Below are 22,511 nucleotides of genomic sequence, written 5' to 3'. Positions count from 1 at the left end.
GCACACTCAGTCCAGGACATGCAGAAATCCTCAACAGATACTGAGAAATCAAATGCAGCAAGAGTAATAAATATGTCATAAGTAAGTAAATGTCAGCTGAGGCTGAAGCTCCAATATGTGGGCCACCTGATGTGAAGAGCCGACTCATTGGAAAAGACCCTGATGCTGGGAAAGATCGAGGGTTGGAGAAGAAAAGGGTGACAGAGGATGAGATGGTTGGATGGCATCACTGACCCAATGGACATGAGCTTGAGCAAACTCCGGGAGATAATGAGGGACAGGAAAGTCTGGAGTACTGCTGTCCATGGGGCCTCAAAGAATCGGACACAACTGAGCAACTGAACAACAGCAACAACAAAGTGGACTTAGCCCTGCAGTGTGTGGCTGGCTCGGTGCTCAGTACAACTCAGGGAGTGGTGAGGACCAGGCCTGAGCTGCCCTATGCCTGGTGGGGGAGGCAGAGTGCAGCCGGAAGCTGGGTCAGGTGGGCAGTGGCGTCAGCACATTGATGCAACATATTCCTTTTCGACATCAAAGTCTGACCAACATCTTCATCACCAGCATCAGCTGCCCACCCTCCCGCCTCCACCACGGGGAAAGGGGGGCAGGGCTGGACTCAGTCTGAGCTGGGGGCCACCAGTCCACACATGGAGTTAGGAGCAGAGGGCTGGAGCCCATTCTGACCCCTACTCCCCATTCTCTGGGCCACTCTGGCTGCTTGGGACGGCAGAGACTTAGTCAGACCCAAGTTTCCCACCCCACACACCAACTCCAGGGGGTGAATAATTGATGGCAGAGCCGATGAGCTCAGAGCTGGCGGCGGGGGCGGTCTGGCCGGATGGCAGTGACTCAGCTGGAAGGAGGAGATGGGAAGCAGGCGTATCTCACGCACACCCAGCCCCGCGGTCACAGGCAGGAAGGGGGACGTGAGACATATGGGCCTTGACAGCTTAATGGCCTTTGGTTAAAGCAGCCGCCCCTGAACAAGTTAGTTTGGGGAAGCTCTATGCAGTCTCAACTGCTCCATCAGCTGGGCTGGGAGGGTGAGGACAGGCGGGGTTCTCAGCCCTGCTGGGGTCTGAGGACAAGGCCTCTACACCCCCTCCCACTGTGCTCACTCCCCTGTGCTCACTCCCCTGTGGAGCTGCGGAGCTGTGCGGGCGGGGAGGCAGCGGGAGCAGCAGCAGCAGCGTGGCCAGGTAGGAGGGGCAGAGGCCAAGTAGGAGGGGCCCTGAGTGGGAAGGTGGGGCCACTCGGGCCAGCCCTCAGCCCCAGCCCTCAGCTCCAGCCCTCCAGCAACTCCCATCGAGCCCCCAACTGGAACCCCTTTTGGGGCGTGGTGCCGCCCTCCCCTGCCCCTCCTGTGAGAGCTGGCTTCTTGGAGATGGCCAGCCATTCTCCCAGAGCTGCCTGCAACAGGGACAGTGGGAGGAGGGTGCCCTGCAGCCCACCCGTCCTCCAGGAGCCAACTGAGGGATGGCTCACAGCAGTGTCAGGATCGAGCCGCAGGCTGGGAACCCAGCATCGGCCGCTGCTGGCCAGGTGAACAGGCCACCGTTGGAGACGTGCTGGCCACTGGGAATCACGTGACCTGTATCTGTCATAAACACTTCTCTGAGTCACTCTGTGGCTTGATGCACAGTTGGGCTGGGCAGCCTGGAACATTTAAATTTTTCACCCTCTGGAATTGCAAGGGAAGTCCCCTCCGAAGTTCTCCCTCACACCCTTCTGAGCCACTTTATAACATTCAAGGTGCTGCTCATGCCTCTTGGGCACAATTTCATTAACAAGGAATAGAGCGCTTGTGGGTGACGCCCTCCTCTACCTGTGAGGACCGAGCTGCTTGACTTTCACGCAAGTAGGCGGCAGCATCTGAGATTCTGAAAGGAGAGAAAGATGCTGCTGGTCGGAGAGACAGACAGGTGGGAGGTTCTGATGAAGAAAAACCCCTCGCTGGAGAACAAAGGGTAAAAATAGCAGCCCAGCTAAATGGACCCCACTCCCAGCCAGCGATGCTGGCACTTCCTGCTCCCTGCTCTCTGAGGACCCATGCACTGACCCTGCGCCGGGAAGCTCTGGGCTGGGGGCCAATGGAGCACTCTCAGAGCTGAGAGAGGCCCAGATTTAACTGGTGTTATTCATTAGCTGTTTTACTCAACTGGCTGGCCGGGCCCCAACACAGCCCCGGCTGCCTCCAGGGTTGTAGAGATGTGGGACTCTGGGCGAACATCCCCCAGGGCTGGGCAGTGTACACCTCACCACCCCCCAACAGCATCCTTCTCCTTACACTTTGGGGACATGTCCCAGAGACCCCGTACTCCCAGAGCTCACCACCCCTCCCCAGGCCCCACCCAAGGAAGCTGGCTGTCAGCTCTCACTTTCTGAGAATTTGGAACCCAGACAGATGGATGAGAGGCAGATAAGGAATATTTGTTATAGCTTCAAATGTCAAAAATCCCTGTGCATAAATTGCGGGCCCAGGTGTGTCCCCCACTGTGGGTGACTGAGGCTTTGGTCTGGGGAACCTCTCAACTACACGCCTGTCACAAGCAGATTCTCTGAGCTGTGGGACAGCTGGAACCTCAGTTCATTCCAGCTCAATGGTCACACATGGAGGAGTGTGAGGGCCACTGTGTGTCCACCTAATTTTAGGTTATTTGGTTTCCTCTTTAAATAGCAACCAAAGTGACTAGCAATGTGCATGCGTGCTTAGCTGCTTCAGTCATTCTGACTCTCGGTGACCCTATGGACTGTAGCGCGCCAGGCTCCTCTGTCCATGGGATTCTCCAGGCAAGAATGCTTGAGTGGGTAGTCGTGCTCTCCTCCAGGGGATCTTCCCAACCCAAGAATCAAACCCACATCTCCAACCCACGTCTCCTATGGCTCCTGCATTGCAGACGGGTTCTTTACCCACTGAGCCACCTGGGAAGCCTGCCCTTCTCCACACTAGGAGCATAAGCCATTTTAAAAGTCTCCTCCTCCAGGTATGTCCAGTGGTGGCACAAGCCCGTGCCAAAGAAGGAAGAAATACAGGTGAGGGCAGCTGGAGGGGGCAGAGGAGTGAGTGGCTTCCAGCCCAGAGGCCTCAACTTTCCCCCCAAGGGGTCATCCAAGGACCAGGATTTTTAGGAGTGGAGCGCCTGCCCTCCACACCCCTTGTCTGGCCAGGCAGCAACATTACAGTCATCGGCTGCAAGGATGCTAAACATAAAACGATTGCTTTCCGGGAAAACTGCTGACGCGTGGGACTCTCTGGCAGAGAGAGAGCTTGAGGGAGTCGGGCCTCCTGGATCCGCTTGACACGTGATGGCTTAGACCGTGATCAATTTTCAGTCCCTGGAACGAAAATAGTCTTGATTTATGAAATTCCACAAGTCAGTTCTTCTCTATGTCGCCCGGCATTAGAAGCAGTGGCGTTCTCCCAGGCAGGCCCGTCAGGCAGAGGGGTGACCTCAGACAGGTCCATCTGAGACCTTCCCAGCACCCACTGTGCCCCAGTGCCTCACACCTCCAGATACAGCAGAAGCAACTCAAGTGTTTACACCTCCCAAGGAGCCCAACCATACCCACACGGGCCGTGTCTGCAGGATCCTGTTTCTGTGTTTCCATGGCTTTCACAGGCTCCCCTCTCTGAGACCTTGTTTGCGCTTGCTGGGGTCAGCAGTGGTTCTGAAACTGACTCTGACCTCAGGGGTCACCACCCGGAAGATGAAAGATGATGAATTAAGGGAAGACAACCCTCTCCAAGTCCACCCACCAGAAACACTTTGTGTTCAGAGGGGTTGATGAAGATCTATCAACTTCAACCCATTTAAAAACCATATAATTATATTCTGTCTGCAATTTCTGGTCACTAATGCAAGACCCTCAGCTAATTAGGTAAGTAAAGTATTTGAAGCATCGTTTAGAATCCTTGAGTCACCACATACCCCAGTCTGCCAGACAGCTAAAGTAGTGGGCACACAGATGAATCATTTTATTATTCTGGGATGATGAAACAAGCACCACCGAGGAAAAGACTGATGTATTTGACCACTTGAAAATTTAAAACGCCTGTATGGTTATAGATACCATAACTGAAATTAAAAGCAAACGGCAAACCAAGAATAAGTGTTTCAATCCATGTTACAGATGGACAGTCAACAGTGTTCTGAAAATGAAGTACTTAAGTACTGAAGCACTGACACATCCACAGAAAATGAACAGAAGACTTGAACAGGCATTTCACCAACTACACCGAGCAACTCACGACAAATGCCTGACTGTGCCTGAATCAAAGATACACAGTGAAAGAGCCAATGACATTCAATTCATCATCTGCCAAACTGGCAAATGATGATTTACATTGTAAAGCCAATTCTGGCCAAAGGAGAGAGAAAAGGCATTCTTATGCTCCGCCAGGAGGAGTAGACATGGGTGTGTCGTTTTTGGAGGGTGCAAAGACAGACCAAAACCCCAGTAAAATTCGTGGAAATGTGTCCATAGGAAAAAAGTTTCCACCAGAAGATTTTCATGCAAGGATAGTCATCCTACATAATCCCCAAAGCTGGAAACAGTCCGTGTAAGTTAGATAAATTATGGTGGAACAGGATGTAGCCACCAAGAAAGCTATAGATGAATATTTACGGGCACAGAATGGTATCCATTGTACACTGTGAAGTGGAGTGAAGGGGCTGAGAAAACCGGGTGGTAACATGTGTGCACTATCTTATAGGAAAGGAATGAGTAAATAAGTAGACGGTGAAGGGCATGTTGACCCTGGTCACTGCTCTCAGGTGACCAAGCGACTGTTGGGAACTTTCTCACTACAAACCAGAAGAAATGACAAGACGATGGGTTTCTTAGCTCCACTGCTGACTAATCAGCTTTCTGTTCCCATCGATTTTGTTCTATAAATCACTTCCAATTGAATTATCTGGAATCATAATGCAAAGAGGCACGCACTTGAATGAGACCAGCAAACACAGACGAGACGAGGACGACGGGCCCCTCCTTTCAACCGATTCAGTGCGTCGATTACTGTAATAACAGGGGAGGAAGCGGCAGGGCGGCCGGGGCAGGCCCACTGTCATAATATTTTCCTTGCAATTAAAACAGAATTTTTAAAAGGTAACGTGAGTGGTGAAGAGGAAAAATCAGTGCCTGCCTTTCAGAGGTGAATAAAGGCGGACCGTGGGAAACAGGACCTGCATTCCAGCTCTCCGCTCACCAGCAGTGGCACCCGGGCAAGCTGCTTAACCTCAAGGCTTTATCTTGACCTGTAACATCGAGGGTGGGGGGATGAGCCTGTCTGCCCTGCAGAGGGGTTGTCACGGGGTTAGAATCCTCTTCAGAAGTGTGTGGCTATTGTCAGGTATGTTAAGGTATGTCAGGTATTTAAGCATGACAGACTCCTTTCCATTGGAATTTTGATTGGATAAAACTTACAGAAATCCAGTTAAGGCTCATGCATACCCTAAACCCATCAGCTCTGCACAGACTCCCCAGGCAGTACCATTCACGACAGCCCCAAGCTGGAGACAGCCCAGTGTCTATGTGCCATTTAAAGAAGATATTTTCATTTATTTATCTGGCTGCCCTGGATCCTAGTTGTGGCATGCAGGACCTTAGTTGTGGTATGTGGGATCTAGTTCCCCGACCAGGGATCAAACCTGGGCAGCCTGCCCTGGGAACTCAGAGTCCCAGCCACTGGATCACCAGGGAAGTCCCTCTATGTGCCGTTTACTGGATAAATTGTTGTGTGTTCGTACAACGGCACACAACACAGCAACGCAAAGAAAGAGGCTGCCACTGTCTGAGACAACCAGGATGAGTCTTGCAAACATAATTTACATGAAAGAAGCCAGCCACACGCACACATACTGAATGATTCCACCAAAGGAAAGAGACAGGAAAGTTGGAAAAGAGGACGCAGCCTCTCAAAAAAGTGAACCTAGAATTGTCATCTGACCCAGCATCTCCGCCTCTGGCTATTTACTGGAAGGAATAAAAGCAGGATCTTGAGGAGATGTTCACACAGAGTTCTTCGTAACAGCATCACCAAAAGGTAGAAACAACCCAGGGCCAGTGACACCCTCTGCCTTCTATTTGGGGGGACGTCAAGCCCAGGCCTGGAGGAGCCGAGGCCTTGATGATTTGAGGCAAGGCTCAGATTGGCTCACCCGGCAGCTGAGTCCAGAGGACACAGTCAAGGACACCCCCTCCCGAGAGGATCCGAGGGGACACCTGAGGCCCTTCAGGTTCCTGGAGACACAGGGATGGGAGAAGCGAGCCTGCTGAGGGATCCTGTAACTTCCTTTTCTGCTGCAGTGAAGACGGGGACTCCCGGGCATGGAAGAACCATACCTGCCTGGACACACAGCCAAGAGCGAGAATCTGGCCCAGAGGCAGTGCTCCCAAAGTCACCAGCAAGGTCACCTTCCTCCATGAAGCTGATTCACTCCCCTCCCTCCTGGGAAAGCTGAGTCCCTCATGCACCCCAGGTTCTCACTCAGCAGGACCGGCAGCCAGCCAGCCGTCCCTCCACTCCTGCCTGCAGACACCGGCAGAGATACCCGCTGTCCTGCGGCTGCTAGAGTTGGGGTAGCCGGGCAGACCCAGGCCCGGAGACCCAGGGCTGCTGATGTGCTCTGAGCCCAGAGCACAGAGAAGCCGGCTCCTGTCCCTCATGTCCACCTGTTCCTTCCGCATGGAGGCCCTCCTCCAAGAGTAGGTTTCCTGCACAGCCACAGCTGTCTAGGGACCCGAAAAGAGGGCAGGAGAGGATGGTGACCGGACACCCCTGCCAGCCTGCCTGTGTTCCTGGTGGCTCCAAGGTCCCAAAGCAGCCGGCTGACTAATCACCTTCTGGGCGTCATCACCTTCCTGGACATGCATCCCAGGGAGGCGCTGCCCAAAGGCTGTATCAAAACACAGAGGAAGAACAGGTAGGAAACACAGGTGAGAGGTGGAGACCAGGGTGGCATCCAGGTCTGTGTGACCGGTAAGCAGCCACCCTCCGTGCCCACAGGGTTTTCACTGCGTCTGCTGCCCAAGGGAGGTGCCGGGAGAGCGGGTGTCAGACCGCCCTGCTTCTCGTCTATCTTCTAGTGCTGTTGCTCACCCGCAATGGCTGGAGAAGGCTGCCAGCACCTCACAGCTTGCACAAGGTGATGACCTCAAGGGACACAGGACAGCATCGCTGGGATAAAGCCACAGCCACCTCAGCAGACCCAGGGCTGGAGGACCAATGTCCCATCATGGACCCCTCACTGTGGCCCCAGCTCTGGAGGGTTCCATGGCCCCACCCTGCTCACCACTGGGCTCCCTGCTTCTCGTCTCAGGCTGGCTTTGCTGGCTTTCTCAGTTCTGGCCCTGACCAGAACACTGAGAAAGCAGAACTCTAGGTGTGCAGGTTCCCTACTGGTGCCCAGTGGATCAGGCTGCCATGTACCTCCCCCCACATACACATTCACCGCCAGGGCCACCAGACTCCTGCCCCTACCCGAGTCAATCTCACCACCAGCCCCACAGCCACCCAGGAGCCCAAGAGTTTGGTGGGCCAGGCTCAGGTCGGCTCCCCACTGGCCCTGCCAGGGGTCTCCAGCCCACTGTCCCCTGGCCTGCCTGGAGAACTCATGGTCCCTCAAAGACTGGAGAGTTTCCCAAAGAAAGAGTCACTACTTGTCAAATGTCCCCACTGCAGCTGCTGATGGCAGGTACCCCCCATGTGACCTCCACTTCTTGAGCACAGGGTGGGGTGGGGGCTGAATGAGTCTGGGACACAGTAACCCAGGAAGTGACTCTGATGGAAGGGTGAGGAGGCCACTGTCTGTGAGCAGTTAGTAACCAGCGGAGCAGAGCCCCTCTCTGGAAATGCCCCCTGCTGGAAACACCCCAGGAGAAGTCTGCTGCCTTGCAGGGGGATCATCTGTCACCCAGATTGGCCCTCCTGCCCAAGCCCTCCAGGATCTGCCTCCTCTGACAGGCTGTGGGTGGGGGCCAGGACACCCTCCAGGCCCCAAGAGCCTCTGCATGGTCCAGCCAATGGCAAGAGGGAGAGGAAGCTCCTGGTTGGAACACCCTTCTGGGAGCCCAGGGCAGGGCCTTGTTTCTGGTTGGAGACCAGCCTCTCCCTTGGGCCCCAGCTGGTAAGCTGAGCCCCCTCTGCAAAGAAGGGGTCAGTGGGACATCCACTCTAACCACTATGCTGGGGACTGCGCCCCAGACTGACCCTCCTGTGGCAGAGACCATGGGCTTCACACCACTGTGTAGTCAGCACTGTGCCCACCACCACACCCACCTCACGTAGACACACACAAACACAGAGACACAGACACACACATATAGACATAGACACACACACACAGACACACGCAAACATGCATAGACATAGACACACCAGAGAGACACAGACACACACCCACAGAGACACATAGACATAGACACACACATACACAGAGACACAGACACACACATATAGACATAGACACACACAGACACACGCAAACATGCATAGACATAGACACACCAGAGAGACACAGACACACACCCACAGAGACACATAGACATAGACACACACATACATAGAGACACAGACACACACATATAGACGTAGACACACACAGACACACGCAAACATGCATAGACATAGACACACCAGAGAGATACAGACACACACCCACAGAGACACATAGACATAGACATAGATATACACAGAGACAAAGACACACACAGAGACACACAAATATACAGACAAACATAAACACACATAGACACACACAGACACGTATAGATACACACACGGAGACAGACACATAGATACAGACACACACAGTTACATATAGACACACACACAGAGACACGCATAGACACTCACAGACACATATAGATACACACACAGACATACAGGCACATACACAGGCACACACAGACACACATAGACACATACACAGACACACACAGAGACACAGACACACACACAGACACACATACACAGAGGCATATAGACACACACAGACACATATAGATGCACACACATATAGACACATACACACACATGGACATACACACTCTTCTGCCACCCACAGAGACACTCACAGCCTCCAGAGTCACTCACCACTAGGTGGCACATTAAACCTTCAGGTTTTGATTGTTAAACTCCTGCGTCTAGATTATCATGGTGGAATAAAAATATAATAGAGCCTCATATGTAATTTTACATGAAACAGTTAAAATTAATTTTAATACATCTTTGATTTACCCTGAAATAGCCCCCAAATTATCATTTCAACATATAATGAACATCAGGGATTATTAATGAAGTATTTTACTTTCTTTTTTTCTGCTGAGTCTTCAAAGTTCCCAGGTATGTTTTATGCTTACAGTGCATCTAAGTTCAGAACCTAAATCTTTATCAGAAATCATTGCTTATACTTAAATTTCAAAAGATCTATAGTCAAAAAAGATACTCATTTACCTGAGTTGTCTTAAACATACTTAAAAGCTTTCAAAAACTGCACAAGTATCAGTTTAAGTTTTTAAAGGTAACTTAAAATCAGATTAATGTGCTGGGTGGCTGGGACTGGGTTTCAGAGGCCGTGTCTCCAGCCCCCACCTTCAGGTAGCCCACCTGGGTTAACAGCCGTGAGATGACGTTACCGGGGTTCTAAAGGACATGCAAGGTGGGGCAGGAGCAGATGCATGCCCTGCTGGCATAGAACCAATAGCAGAAAAGTCTCAGTGACCAGGCACTAGCTGGGTGACCTGGGCGGCCAACCCCACCCCTGCAGAGAGATGCCAGCTCAGATCCCAGGCCAAGGGATTGAAAGCCCTTGGAGTAGGCACAAAGAGGAGAAAGGACAGCAAGGGGACCTGGGGAGGGAGGGTGCCTGAATAGCAGCTGAGACGCCGGGTTGTGGGCGGAGAGTAGTCCCTAACAATACCTCCGTCCTAACCCTGAATCTGCGAACCTTGCTTGGCAAAGGGGTATGAGCTGTGAGATGGGAGATGAGCCTGGTAGTCTCCGGGGTTTAGAGCACCCTGCCTGGAGGCTCAGAGCCAGAGGAGACGTGTGATGCAAGCAGAGGCGGGAGCGGTGTGGGGAAAGGGCCATGAGCCGTGGGGTGTGGTGCATTTGAAAGCCGGAAGCTTTTTCCGGATGGCGGGAAAAGCCTCTGGGAGGATCTCCATCCTGCAGACACCGGAGGCAGGGAGACCAGGACTCTGGCCCCAGAGCTGTAAGGTGCTGGCCGTGTGCTGCTCTTGGTCAGCTCAGGGACGGGTCATAGTAGCCAAGGCTTGCCACCTCCCCGGGAGGAGCTGGGTGCTGCCAGCACCATGAAGTTGCGAGAAGCCATGGCTGCTTTCAAAGGTTTGATCCGTGCTTCTTAAATATTAGTGTGTGATGGGACAGTGACCCCAAGGCCACACCCTTCTGGGAAGCTTGTGGTCTTGTCGCCTGAGCTCTCCTACACCCCCACTTACTCCCCCACTGCACATATGGACAGACTGAGGCCCATGGCGCAACCCACGTGCCAGCCTGGTGGGCATGGACCACGGAGAAGTCCAGATGGGGCAATGTTGTAACATGCCTAGGGTTAGGGTCAGGCTGGTCAGGTCTGTCCTTGGTTCCCTGGACAGACCTACTGTGCTGTGTAAAACTTCCCAGGGTTTCCCTCCTGGAGCATTTAGGAGTCTCCATGGGATGACGGGGTTCACCTGTGTGTGCTGGAGTGACACCCACTCACGGGGACAGATGTCCCAGTCAGAGACAGAGGGAGCTGAGACAGGAGCCACGTTGCTTCCTCAACCAGAGAAGAGGAAGAGGGTGGCATGAATATTCAGATCAGTGATGTCTATGAACCTGAATAGCATCACTTGTGTCAGCAGGGCGGTGCAGGGGGCACTCAGAGAGCTCTGGACCTGACCCCACCCTGGGGGACTTCCAGCCTTACGCAAGCTGACCGTCAACTATTTTTTCTGCTCTAAAGATTCGATTGCTACTGAACCCACTTTTGGTGTTTACCTGACTTCCAGGTGCTTACCCTGGGAGGTGGGGGAGGGCCTGGCTCCTGTGCACCTCTCAGTCATTCCAGGCAGTTGTAGGGGTTTGCTGTGCTTTCTGGAAAGAGTCCATATGCCTGAACTCACAGTTTCACCCTGCACTTGTCACACAGGGCCGAGCTGCTTCTCTGACACACTGGCTCGTGTCCACAAGGACAGTCTGTGACACAGCGGTCCCACTGCCAGAGGGTCAGGAGAGGGTGCTATCAGAGGTTGCCAGGAGCCAGGCAGTCGGGAAAATTCTTTCTCAAACTGCCCCAGGGCAGAAACTTGCCTCCCTTTCTGGCCTGGTAATTTTCCAGAACTGAAATTTTCCTCTCAAGGGGCAGGAAGGACATGAAGCCACTGGCAGCTCAACCAGAAACATTTCCGACTGACCAGAAGTCATAACTGCCCAGAGAGGAGCCAGGACGTGACTCAGCAGAACAAGGGGGTGGGGCAGGGGCGGAGGCAGCCTAGGGACCGCGGGGCACACCCAGGTCTATGGAAGCTGGGGGGCCTGGCCACCCCTTACATTTCAAACCATGTGCTCTCTGGCCATACGTTAGGGGCCCTGATGGGTGCAGAACAGTCTGGAGAAGGTGGTTCAAGTGAGCAAACACCCAGGACGGGGCCAAAGGCAGGAGAGGGGCTGAGGAGGTCACTACTCCTGTTCCCATCTCCTGCTCCCACAGTGGGAGCATCTGGGGGCAACAGGAGGATACGCCGGTGAAGGCTTCTCCCACTTGCCATGCGGGTGGACAGCTCTGTGTGCTGAGCTCTGCACAGCTCCCCCTAGATGACCCCTGAACCAGACCCAAGCAGAAGGGAAGTCACGTGTCAGGCTGAGCCTGTGTCCGGGAATCCTGCTCTGTCCTCAGGGCATGGGGTAGGATGGGGGTGGAGGGCCCCCCGGAAAGTGACGTTCCGGTGGGCACCCTCAGGACTCAGCAGGTACAAGGGTCACCTGCCCCTCCTTCCCTGACCATCTGGGCCCCTGCACTGCCCCCTCCAAGGCCACTTGGGATGAAGCTCCCAGACCTTGGGCCTGCTGGTCATGGCAGCATAACCGTGTTGACTGATGTACTACTTTTGACCTGAGCTCAGCCCCAGAAGTGCTGGGAACAGACCCTCCCCACTTCTAGGCAACTTCTGCAATTCTGTATTTGGATATCTCTACGGGAAGCTCTTTGTTATTATCTATGTAATCACTATCCAAAAAGGGAAATACCCATTCAAACCACACTTTGCCAGTTTCACCAGAAAGACCAGATAAAGCCGGAACTTGCATGAAAGGATGGAGCGAGGCTTCCTTCAAAACAGAGGAAGTGGGCATCACATCCTCCGGTGTCCAGAGGGGCCATACTGTCCCCACTCTCTAGCATCAGCAAGGAACAAGTGGGGATGACACAGACTGTGTCCCCAAGTCCCCCAGTCCCTGTGGCCACCGGGAGTTTCAGGTTGGCCTGAACAGAAGCCAAAGCCAATCAAGTCCACGCAGGTCAGCGGAGCCCTGGGTGTGCTCCCAGAATCCCCTGTGGGGAGGCCCCCTTTCACTTTCTTCCCCAGAAATGAGGGCGAAGAAAACATAAATGCAAATCCCTGTTTCACTAACTCAGTTATCATAATAAACCATCTCCCTCCCTGGTGGCTCAGATGGTAAAGAATCTGCCTGCAATGCAGGAGACCCAGGTTCGATCCCTGGGTTGGGAAGATCCCCTGGAGAAGGGAATAGCAACCTACTCTAGTCTCCTTGCCTGGAGAATCCCCTGGACAAAGGAATCTGGTGGGCTACAGTCCATGGGGTTGCAAAGAATTAGACACAACTGTGCAATTAACACTTCTTTTCCATGTCCAGGCAGCTGCCTATGAGTTAGAAGAGAAGCTGAGAAAGTGCCTTAAGAGGAGGACCCTCAGCCTGGGGTCACAGTCTGGGGTGGACACTGGAAGCTCGTGCAGGGGCAGCAGCTGGGCCCCGAGAGCGAGCGCTCTCCTTGACTGTCGCCCTCGGAAGAACTCTGCTCCATGGGCCTGCAGGCTGAAATTTCCACTGTTTTCCATCCTTCGGTTAATATGTTGCCCTGAACAAGACAGAACAAGTAGGACAAGGAAAAGCCCTCCCTGAGGCCGCCTTCCTGCCCTGTAGGACTGCAGCTGCTGGGATCCATTTCCTGCTCGAGAGAGCAGTGCCAAGGATAGGAGTGGGGGAGGCTGCCCACAGGCCGGCTCAAAGGCCACCCAGGGTCAGAAGACAGACAGGTCGTTCTCCGTGAAATGGGAGCAACCTCACCTGAAGGAGGTGGTGGAGCTTCACTGGCAGTACCTTGCTGCCCCCCCGGGCCAGTTCCGCACAGCCCACACTTCATACCCCCAGGGCTTTGCACAATGAGGCAGCTCATGTGCCAGGGCGGGGGCTGGGGCCGGGGTGGGGGGGCACGGGTACAGCTCAGAGCTGGATCCAGGGTGTGGGATGAGGAGCCCAGGGGAAGATGGGATGGCAGGTGACTTAGCAAGCAGTAGGCAGCCCTGCTCCCTGCAGCCTGGCCTTTTCTGGGTGCCCTCCTCTCCTTGGTCAAGACAGCTCGGGGCCCACTGAGGCCTCAGACCAGGAGCAGGGTTCTCTGGGTAGAAGGACACCTGGGGAGAGGTCAGAGGCCTTCACATGGGGTTCTCTGTGCCCCCTCCTCCTCTGTGCCCCTCTCTTCTGTTGGCAGCTCCCTCCCGGGCCCCTCCCAGCCGAGGGGCCCAGGGGGCCCAGGCCCCACATATGCGCCACCTAATTTCCACAGATGAGGGCCCATTTCTCACATCCAGGCTTCACTGTCCCTGAAACTCAGAGCACCACCAACACCACCATTGACCACACATCACTCACTACAGTTTGCCAGAGCTAGGGGGGAGTCTCCTTAGAAGTGGGACCCAGAAGGCAAGGACACCCCCAAGACAGTGCTCCTGTCACTGTGAGCAGAGCCTGGACAGAAGGCAATTAACACCTCCCAGGCCATGTAGAGACATAATTAATGAAGGTTATGAGGAAAATATTTATTGAACACTTGGTTTTTTCCAGTTCCCTGATTTGAGGCAACTGGCTATGAGTCACTTGTCATCCAGAGTTGAGTTAATCAGACTGGGCAGCCCCCACCTCGCTCAGCCAACTGTGGAGCCTGCCCTCTGGGGCCCCGGCCTGCACAGATGTCCCACAGCGGCTCCATCCTACGGACAGGCATGGTTGTCTATGCTTCACCCACTGATGAACACTTCAGTTGCTTCCATCTCTTGGCCGTTGTGAATAGTGCTGCTGTGAATGTGAGTGTGCAAATATCTTCTCAAATCTCTGCTTTCAATTCTCTCGGGGATAGTATCCCCGAGAGAATTGCAGGATCATATGGCAATTCTGTTTTAAGAGGGGTTTTTTTTGCACAATTGCCAGCCTGTTTTCCACAGCGACTGCACCATTTTACATTCTCACCAGCAATGCATGCCAGCGGGCTTTTTGAAAAGCCCCCAGAGGGTAGAGAAGGGGGCGGGTGTGCTCTTGAGAAATGCTGACATGAATTCCCTGGAAATGCTGCCCTGGTGCCTCCCCCTGCGGCCCCGACCCACATGGGAGCCCAGGACCCGAGTCACTTGCAAACACGCAGGGGACAGGAGCAGGAAACAGTCTGAACCAAAGTGGGCCCAGCTCTGAGGAGGTTCAAGGCTGGTGGTGGGGCTGGGGGGCTTCCAGGGGCAGAGAACGGCTTGGCCTACTGGTGGGGGAGGAGGGCTGCCTCAGGGCTGGATCCTCAAAGCAGCCCAGGCACCCTCAGCCCAGCACAGGGGAGCAGCCGGAAAAAGGGTCCTGATCGAGCAAGGGAGGGATGGGGAGGTGGGGGAGAGGGGCTGTGGGTTTGAGGACCAAGGGCTGGAAGGAGTCCAGCCCCTACCTCAGTGGGTGGTGTGTGGACTGACTGCACCCACAGCTGGATCTCGCCTGTGACTGGGGCCTGGATGGGAGGAGAGGGGCCATCCAGGGAGCTGGCACAGCCTTGGGGAGACACCCCCACCTCGAAAACATGGTGTCTGGGGACTGGGCGAAGCCCTCCTGCACTGACTCCTTTCCCTTGTGGCTTCCCGTGTGCTGAGCTGGGGGTGCCTGGGCCCCCTCTGAGAACCCAGCACACCCAGTGACGAGGGTGGGGGTGTCTGGGAATTCAGCACCCCTTTCCCCCACTACCCAGAGCTGACAGTGGGTCCCCTTCCCTACCTTTTGCTAAAACAGGTGCCAGGCCATAGGGGTGCAGCCACCAGGTACCTCACTCTGCTGCATCTGGGCAGCATGGACATCGTCTGGTGACAAGGACCTCGCTCCCCATGTGACACTGGAAGTGGCCGTCACCAGTCAGGACCGGAGAGACCATGGGTGCAGGAACACAGCCACCATGCTCAAGCCAAGAGTGAATGGTTCTCCTCTAAAATATTCTGTAATAGGGCTTCCCTATTCAATGGTTCAATGTTTAAGAGTCACCTTGCAACGCAGAGGACACCGGTTCAGCCCCTGGTCTGGGCACACGCGGCAGAGCAGCTAAGCCTGCGAGATGCAACTCCTGAAGCCTGTGTGCCCTAAGAGCCCGCGCTCTGCAACAAGAGAAGCCACCGCTGAGAGGCCCGTGCACCACAACTAGAGAAAAGCCCGTGCGAAGCAACAAAGATCCACCACAGCCAATAAATACATGTCTTAAACATCCTTTAATATTGTTATGATGTCGATCTTGCAATAAATAAAATTCCTGTGACAAACAGAGGAGGCAGAGGGAGCGATAGACACAGAGACCCAGAGAGCCGTGGTGAGGATAAAGCCTGGCGGGGGCGGGGGCAGAAAGTCAGTGAGGCTGGGGAGGGAGCAAAAGGAGTTGGGCCTCAGGAGGGACGTGGGACATCCTGGCCCAGGGTCTGGGGTCCCTGGGAGCCCTGGCAGTTGGACGCTGGGAAGGACAGGGCAGGACAATGCATAGGGTGTAGACAGCGAGCAGAAGGGGTAGATAATCTTGATGAAGTGCAGGGGCCCATGTGCACTGGCGCCCCGCACTGCCCCTGAGCTGGCACTGCACGAAGACACACAGAGCTGGCCCAGGGACCCATGGGGATAGCGGCAGAGATGACGGGCCAGGTGCAGAACAGGGAACAGGAAGAGTGAATGACTCAAGAGATGGTTCCGAGAAGTGGGTGTGGGCAGAGGGGCTCAGCTCTCTTGAGCAGATTCACTGAGATGAGGACTCGGGGAGGGAGCAGGTGAGGGCCACAGGAGGGGGTCCTGGGCCGTGACCCTGTCTGGGGAGCAACGGGAGAGGCCGAAGAGGACACCTCCTGGGACCACAGGGCTCGTGGGGAGAAGCTGGAGGAAGCCTGGTGGGGAAACGGGACTGGAGCACAGGGACAGAGGGAAGCAGCCCTGGATCACAGCAGCGCCAGGGCCTGAGGCAGAGAGGTATGACAGAGGACACCCAGTGGTGAGGCTTTGGACGGCGGGGGATGCATTCCCCAGAGATGCTGCTGCAGGGGCCTCGGCTGAACTAGGTGAGTGGTTGGGGACTGGGGGGCTGGACGGAGCCGAGGGCAGCAGGGGCAGTGTGGGGGAGGGGTCTGCACAAGAGGAGGATGGGGTGACCCGGCCACAGTCGCCGAGGTGCTCGGGTTCAGAGGTGACCTCATTAGCCCAGCCAGGAGCAGCTGGAAGGGTTTGGGGGGTTGAGAGGCATGGCCGCAGAGGGGGGTCTGGCAGGCCTGGCCCCCACCTGAGTGGAGGGGGAGGCTGCAGGGGGGAAGACAGGTGGGAGGCAAGGGTGCCTCTGCCGGCCTTGCTGAGCCCGGAGGAGACCCATAGGGCCTGCACACATGGGAACCCCTGGGGCCCCCAGAGCCACAAGTCGCCCCACTTCCTGCTGTGGATCAGGACATCTGGGATCCAGAAATTGACCAGGCTCTTCAAATCCCCTCAGGGGCTCCGTGTTCCTGGGGTTTAATAGAACATTCAGGCCTCTCAGCGAGCCAGAAAATCGCATGTGTACCCTGGAATGAGAAAATGTTCTCCTAGGCGGGAGAGGGCCAGCTCCTCTGCAGGGCACTGGCCATGGGCCACATGGCTGCAGAGGGTTTGGACAGACGTTCTCACCGCTAAGGGGCTTTAGATGTCGTTCACTCTCCCTGAGAACTCACTTGAACCCGCCCGCCCACTGGATGGGCTGTTCAGATCAGAGCAAGTCGGTACAAGCTGAACAGGGTCCAGGTGGCTGCCAGGCTTCCTGGGCTCCACAGACGGCAGACACCTCCCCAGAAGGAAGCGCAGAACCTGGAGACAGCCCCCTTATATGCCCTGGGCACTGTCTCCTGATTCCGCACCCCCCAGTAGCCCTTTCAGTAGCCTCAGCCTGACCCCAGGAGCTTGGAGAGGGCCAGGTTGGTCACTCTACCCCCAAGCGAAGCTCCTCAGGGACCCCACACACCTCAGGCAGACCCAAGTCTCAGCTGGTCGCCAGGAGGGTCACCCACAGGCCCAAGGGTCTCCTCCCTGATGGCAGTCCCTGCTTTCCTAACGCAGGTCCTTCTCTGCTCCAATGCAGCGGCTCTGTCTCCTCACAAACTTCACCCCTCCGAGGAGTCAGACCCCACCAGGGCCTGGCAGACCTGCCGTGGCATCCACAGCACCCGCCTGGCTCTCCATCTCCACCGGCAGACTCATCTGCCCCTGCTGGCCCAGAGCCACGGTTGGCCCTCCTTTCTGGCTGATGCAGAGCCATGTCATATCCTCTTTAAGGCCACAACCCACGGACTTGTCAGGACCCTGGAGGCAATCGTCCCAGAGGGGGCATCTCCCACCCAGCAACCCCCCAGCACCCTGAGAATGGCTGCAGGGCAGTGGCTGCTGCACTGTCTCAGCTCCATTGCTGAGCTGGAGCCCCAGATGGTGGGCTTCTCAGGGGGGAGTCTGTCTCTCTTCTGGTGATGGGAGGGGTGACTGTCAGGCCTTGGCACCTATCAGTCAGATGCAGCAGGGCAGTCTAGGATGTCTAGCTGCAGCTGATCCTCTGATAGTTGGAAAGGTCCTAGATGGGGGAGGAAGATGTATCAAGGGCTCAGGCCACTATTTGCCCTGGCTTGGCCAGTCCTGGTGACTCAGTGAGCAGTAGGCAGGAAGGGGCCATCTCTGGTCATAGTTCTGGGACTCTGATAAGACCATCCTGAGCAGAGGAGACACTGGGGACCTCATAATGGAACCCAGAAATACGTCAGCTTCCAGGAGTGAAGAAGAGGGAAGACAGGAGGTGTGGTCCTGGAGGACTTCCTGGAGGAGGTGAGATAGAGATTTGCATAGTCAACAAAGAAGGAAATTTCAAGAACATTACAAGGGGAGAGGAACGAGGGTTGAGGAACAGCTCATGAGGCGTTTGTGGCATGAGCAGTGGACACGATGGGGAGAGCCCTAGAAGCGTGAATCAGCAGGCAGGTGGGACAGGGAGCCAAGAGCAGGCAGGACCATGGGGGACAGAAGACAAGGCCACTGGACAAGAGAAGGATGGGGAAGGAAAGGCACAGGGGAATCCAGAGGCCCAGAGCAGGATGACACACCCTGATCCACTGAAAAAGCAGAGGCTCCAGTCCCTTGGTGGCCCAACTCTGTCCCTCCATTCCTGGGCCATCGCTCCTTTTTGTTGGTGGTCATGAGTGGCAGGACATTTGCTCCCAGGAGGTAGTGGCTTGGCGCTGGAGATGCCAAGGGCAGGGTCTCACAGCAAGGAGAGCTCCCAGCCCCTCAGTTTGCTGAGATTCTCAACCAGATGCAACGGGAAGAGAGGCCCAGGCACACTGCAGAGAGTGGTTAGTAACTGAATGTCTGCATTTCACGTCTTTAACACAAAACCTCCTCCGTGCAACATACTCTTCCTAGTCACCAGGCAGTTACAGGATTGAAGACTAACACCGGGCATCACAGGTGGGCGGGCTGGCATGCAAGCCAGGCGGGAGGCTTGGCGGGTGTCTCTCCGCGTGTCGGTGGACCCTGCGGTGTGGGCATAGCTGTGGTTGAAGCCGACGTAATAACTCACCTGAAGCAAGGGTCTTCAGGAACACGAGGTCTCCGCCAAGTGGACCTCCTGACCCCTCATCCACCCCCAGACTGGCAGGCAGGCACTGGGCAGGCCCAGGCGGCTCCCATGCCCTCCGCCTGGCAAGACATTTGCCTCTTTATGGAGGCGGATGCAGAAAGATCGCACACGTGGGTCCAAAATGAAATTCAAATGGTTTTTACAGGGAGATGCCAGGCAGCCGAGGCCCAGAGTCTGGACAACACAGGGCTCTGCTGGCGCCGGGGCCTGGCATGTCTCTTCCTGAGCTTCCAGCAGCACCTGTGCCCTGGAGCTGCTGGCATGGAGGTAGTGTCTCCCCATTTTGCTGCTGGCCTTCCCTAGAACGGAGGGTGCTCCAGATTTCCTCAGCTGTCAGGGCTCAAAGGGAGGGCAGGAAGTCCAGACTCCATCTTCTTCTGCCCAAAACCTAAACTTTCACCCAGGTTCTCTGAGCTATATCCAGCTGGTGGCTTCTAAAGAGAACTGGACACCATGGCATCTGCCAGCCCAGACGCCTGACTATCACCAGCGGAATAAGCCAGACCCAAGAAAATGCTTGTGAACAGGGATCTCTGTTCCCATCGCCACTGCCAGAAGGGCCAACACATTCCTCCGTGTGATTTATCTGCGCATTCATAAGCCCAGGGAGAGCCTCCCCCATCCGCCAACATTTTGGGAGAATGCCCAGGACGTGCGCAAGGAAATCAGATTCCCTAGTAACTGCTTTCCAAGGCCACAGATACTCTAAAAAAGACAGATGGAACTGAAACTCGGACTTGGGAGAGTCACCTTGCTGGGGACTCACAAAGAGCGAGGAAGAGCAGGGGTGTTGTGGCCCCGAGTCAGCCCTTCTCAATTTGTCCGTACCAGCCAGCAGGCACCTGCACTGAGCTGGACAGTGGCCCAGCCCAGCAAGGCTGACATCTCAGTTCACATCAGAGGTCAGCAAAGCAGGGCGACTGGAACATAGAGATCCTGCCATGATGATGGCAGCTCACTCGGAGGGCCTGGGCATGCCCCGCAGGCTCTGAGCCCTGTGAGGGGGATAGGAGGCTGACAAAGGGCTCCGGGAGAGGTCAGCAAGTGGCCACGCAGACTCCAAAGCCATCTTCTCTGTTCCAAAGGTGTTCTCCCTGCCTAAGCTGAAATAACAACTTTGAGGAGACAAAACACTTTTTACCATCCACGGACTCTTCCTACCAAAGATCCTTCCAAAGACCTGTGCCCTCCCCTCACCAGAGAAACTTAATCCCCATGAAGCTCTGCCTTCCCGGATGTTTGGACAACTCCGGGTTGACTCTTTTCCCGGGACCATGCTGACCACATGATCGTCTTCTTGGGTATGCCAGGTACCCACTGTCGGCCCACACCTGGACCACACTGAATAATAACCCTCACCTGGACGCAACATCTAACAGATCACAGCTCATGCAGGCTTGCTCTGTCACATAGCCAATGCCCTTAACCTTCAGCAAAACTCTGTTATTCATGGAACACAGTTAAATCAGCCCACTTTGTTCCAGCATGTTCTCGTCATTTCTGAGACATGGTGTCAATTGTCACTAGATGGAAATGAACAACTTAGGAATCAAAAAAAGGAAGAACAAAAGACAGTTTCTAAAGATTCAAATAATATATATGCAAAGATCCCCCAAACAGAAGTGACCACAAAACACTCCACTAATGTAGGATTTTGTGTTCTGCAAATAAAGCATGCTAGCTGCGCCAGCTCATTTTTGAGTACCACGCCTAGCGTTCCCTTTTCCAGGCCAGAACCCCCAATGCCAAGCCGCTTGGAGCGGGGCCGGGGGAGGGGGGTGCTTCCTGTTTGGCCATGAACCCACTCCATGACCCGGAGAAAATTTCTGTCTTCTCTTCCGATAGCAGGAGGAGACATCCTTCCCCGAAGTGAGATGTCCAGCTGAAGTCAGCTAAAGTCCATAGAGAGAGGGGGGTGTCCACACCAGCACCCCAATTTCAGTTCGTTGTCAAGGGGCAGTGCTCCAAACACAATGCCAGAGGACAATGATTGACCATAAAAATGTGAAGATCTGGGCAGTTCCTAGAGCTGCCCAGATAGCAGTGGAACCCGGTTTGTGCTTTCTTTCCATTTTAATGACTTCCTCTGCAAAGTGCCCAAGTTCAGAAAGTTCTAGGGCACTCTACCAGGCTACCCTCATTCTCAAAAGTTGCTGTGCTCTGTGGGTGACCTCTTGGGTTTCCTCCGGCCCCTCCTAATTCTTCCAGGGGAAGATAGGGTCACCTGACCCCACAGTACTGGTGGCCAGGATCTGAGCTAGATCTTGGACCCCTTGACACCCCGGGCTGCTGCTGCCCTGTGGCAGGCTGCATGGCACAGGGTCCCAGGACAAGCAGGGGCTCCCCAGGGCCTTTGGGGGTGCCTGAGCTCAGGCTAACCTTGTCCTTCACCATCTCCCTGACTTCAATCAAACTCATGTCCATCGAGTCAGTGAGGCCATCCAACCATCTCATCCTCTGTCATCCCCTTTTTCTCCTGCCCTCAATCTTTCCTAGCATCAGGGTCTTTTCCAAAGAGTTGGCTCTGTGGCCCAAGTATTGGAATTTCAATATCAGTCCTTCCAATGAATATTCAGGGTTGATTTACTTAGGATTGACTGGTTTGATCTCCTTGTTGTCCAAGGAGCTGTCAGGAGTCTTCCCTAGCACCACAGTTCGAAAGCATCAATTCTTCGTCGCTCAGCCTTCTTCATGGCCCAAATCTCACATCCGTACGTGACTCCTGGCCATGATCTAATACCGCTTTCTCTCTTTATCTATTTTTTTTATGGTAACCTCTTTATGGTAATGACACAGACTTATTTTTTAAAAATAAATTCACTCTTTTAGTAAAATACATGTCTTGTTCAAAGGAAAAAAATGTGTAAATAATGGTTTCAAGGAATAAAATCTACAATGAAGTTTGGAAACACTGAGTCTGATCCTGCCTCTGACATCTGAAAGGCCTTCATAGCATCCCCATCAGAAGAGGGGCTAGTCCTGCTCACACACCTCCCATGATGGGGAGCTCACTACATACAAAAGGCAGGCAGCCCTATTTAGCTTTCCAGGGCCATGCTGAGCCCAGGTCTACAGGGCAACTCGACTCTCCAACCTCACGGGGACATCTCTGTATGGTGGGCACCCGTTCACACCTGCCAGCCTGCTCTGCCAGGTAAAACAGCCAACTGGGCAGCAATTCCACTTCCTCTTGGAGGGAGTCTCGCCACCCAGGAACAACAGTTGGTGGTTTTTTCTCTTAAAGAGCAGCACCAGGAGTGGAGGCCAGTGTTCCAGGAGGAACTTGACCTTTCCCGGCTTCCAGGAGCAGAGGCTTGGAGGCAGCCACTAGCCCTGGGGACATCACAA

General features: G+C 54.6%; 1 long non-coding RNA gene across 3 annotated transcripts; it reads left to right on the top strand.

Moving 5' to 3' along the window:
* Window positions 1-14,110: 14,110 nt before the first annotated feature.
* LOC122448297 lies at window positions 14,111-20,867 on the top strand. 3 transcript variants are annotated; one of them, XR_006271561.1, is made up of 4 exons: window positions 14,111-14,328; window positions 15,284-16,578; window positions 17,622-18,352; window positions 19,568-20,867. It is a non-coding gene; the product is annotated as an uncharacterized LOC122448297 (long non-coding RNA). The 3 variants fall into 3 exon arrangements; XR_006271560.1 differs by having other exon boundaries at window positions 17,600-18,352; XR_006271559.1 differs by lacking the exon at window positions 17,622-18,352 and having other exon boundaries at window positions 14,122-14,328.
* Window positions 20,868-22,511: the final 1,644 nt, after the last annotated feature.

This window comes from Cervus canadensis, chromosome 10, assembly GCF_019320065.1.
Source record: "Cervus canadensis isolate Bull #8, Minnesota chromosome 10, ASM1932006v1, whole genome shotgun sequence".
NCBI lineage: Eukaryota > Metazoa > Chordata > Mammalia > Artiodactyla > Cervidae > Cervus > Cervus canadensis.
Note: the sequence above shows the minus strand (reverse complement) of the source record. Positions and strands in the feature narration are given on the sequence as shown.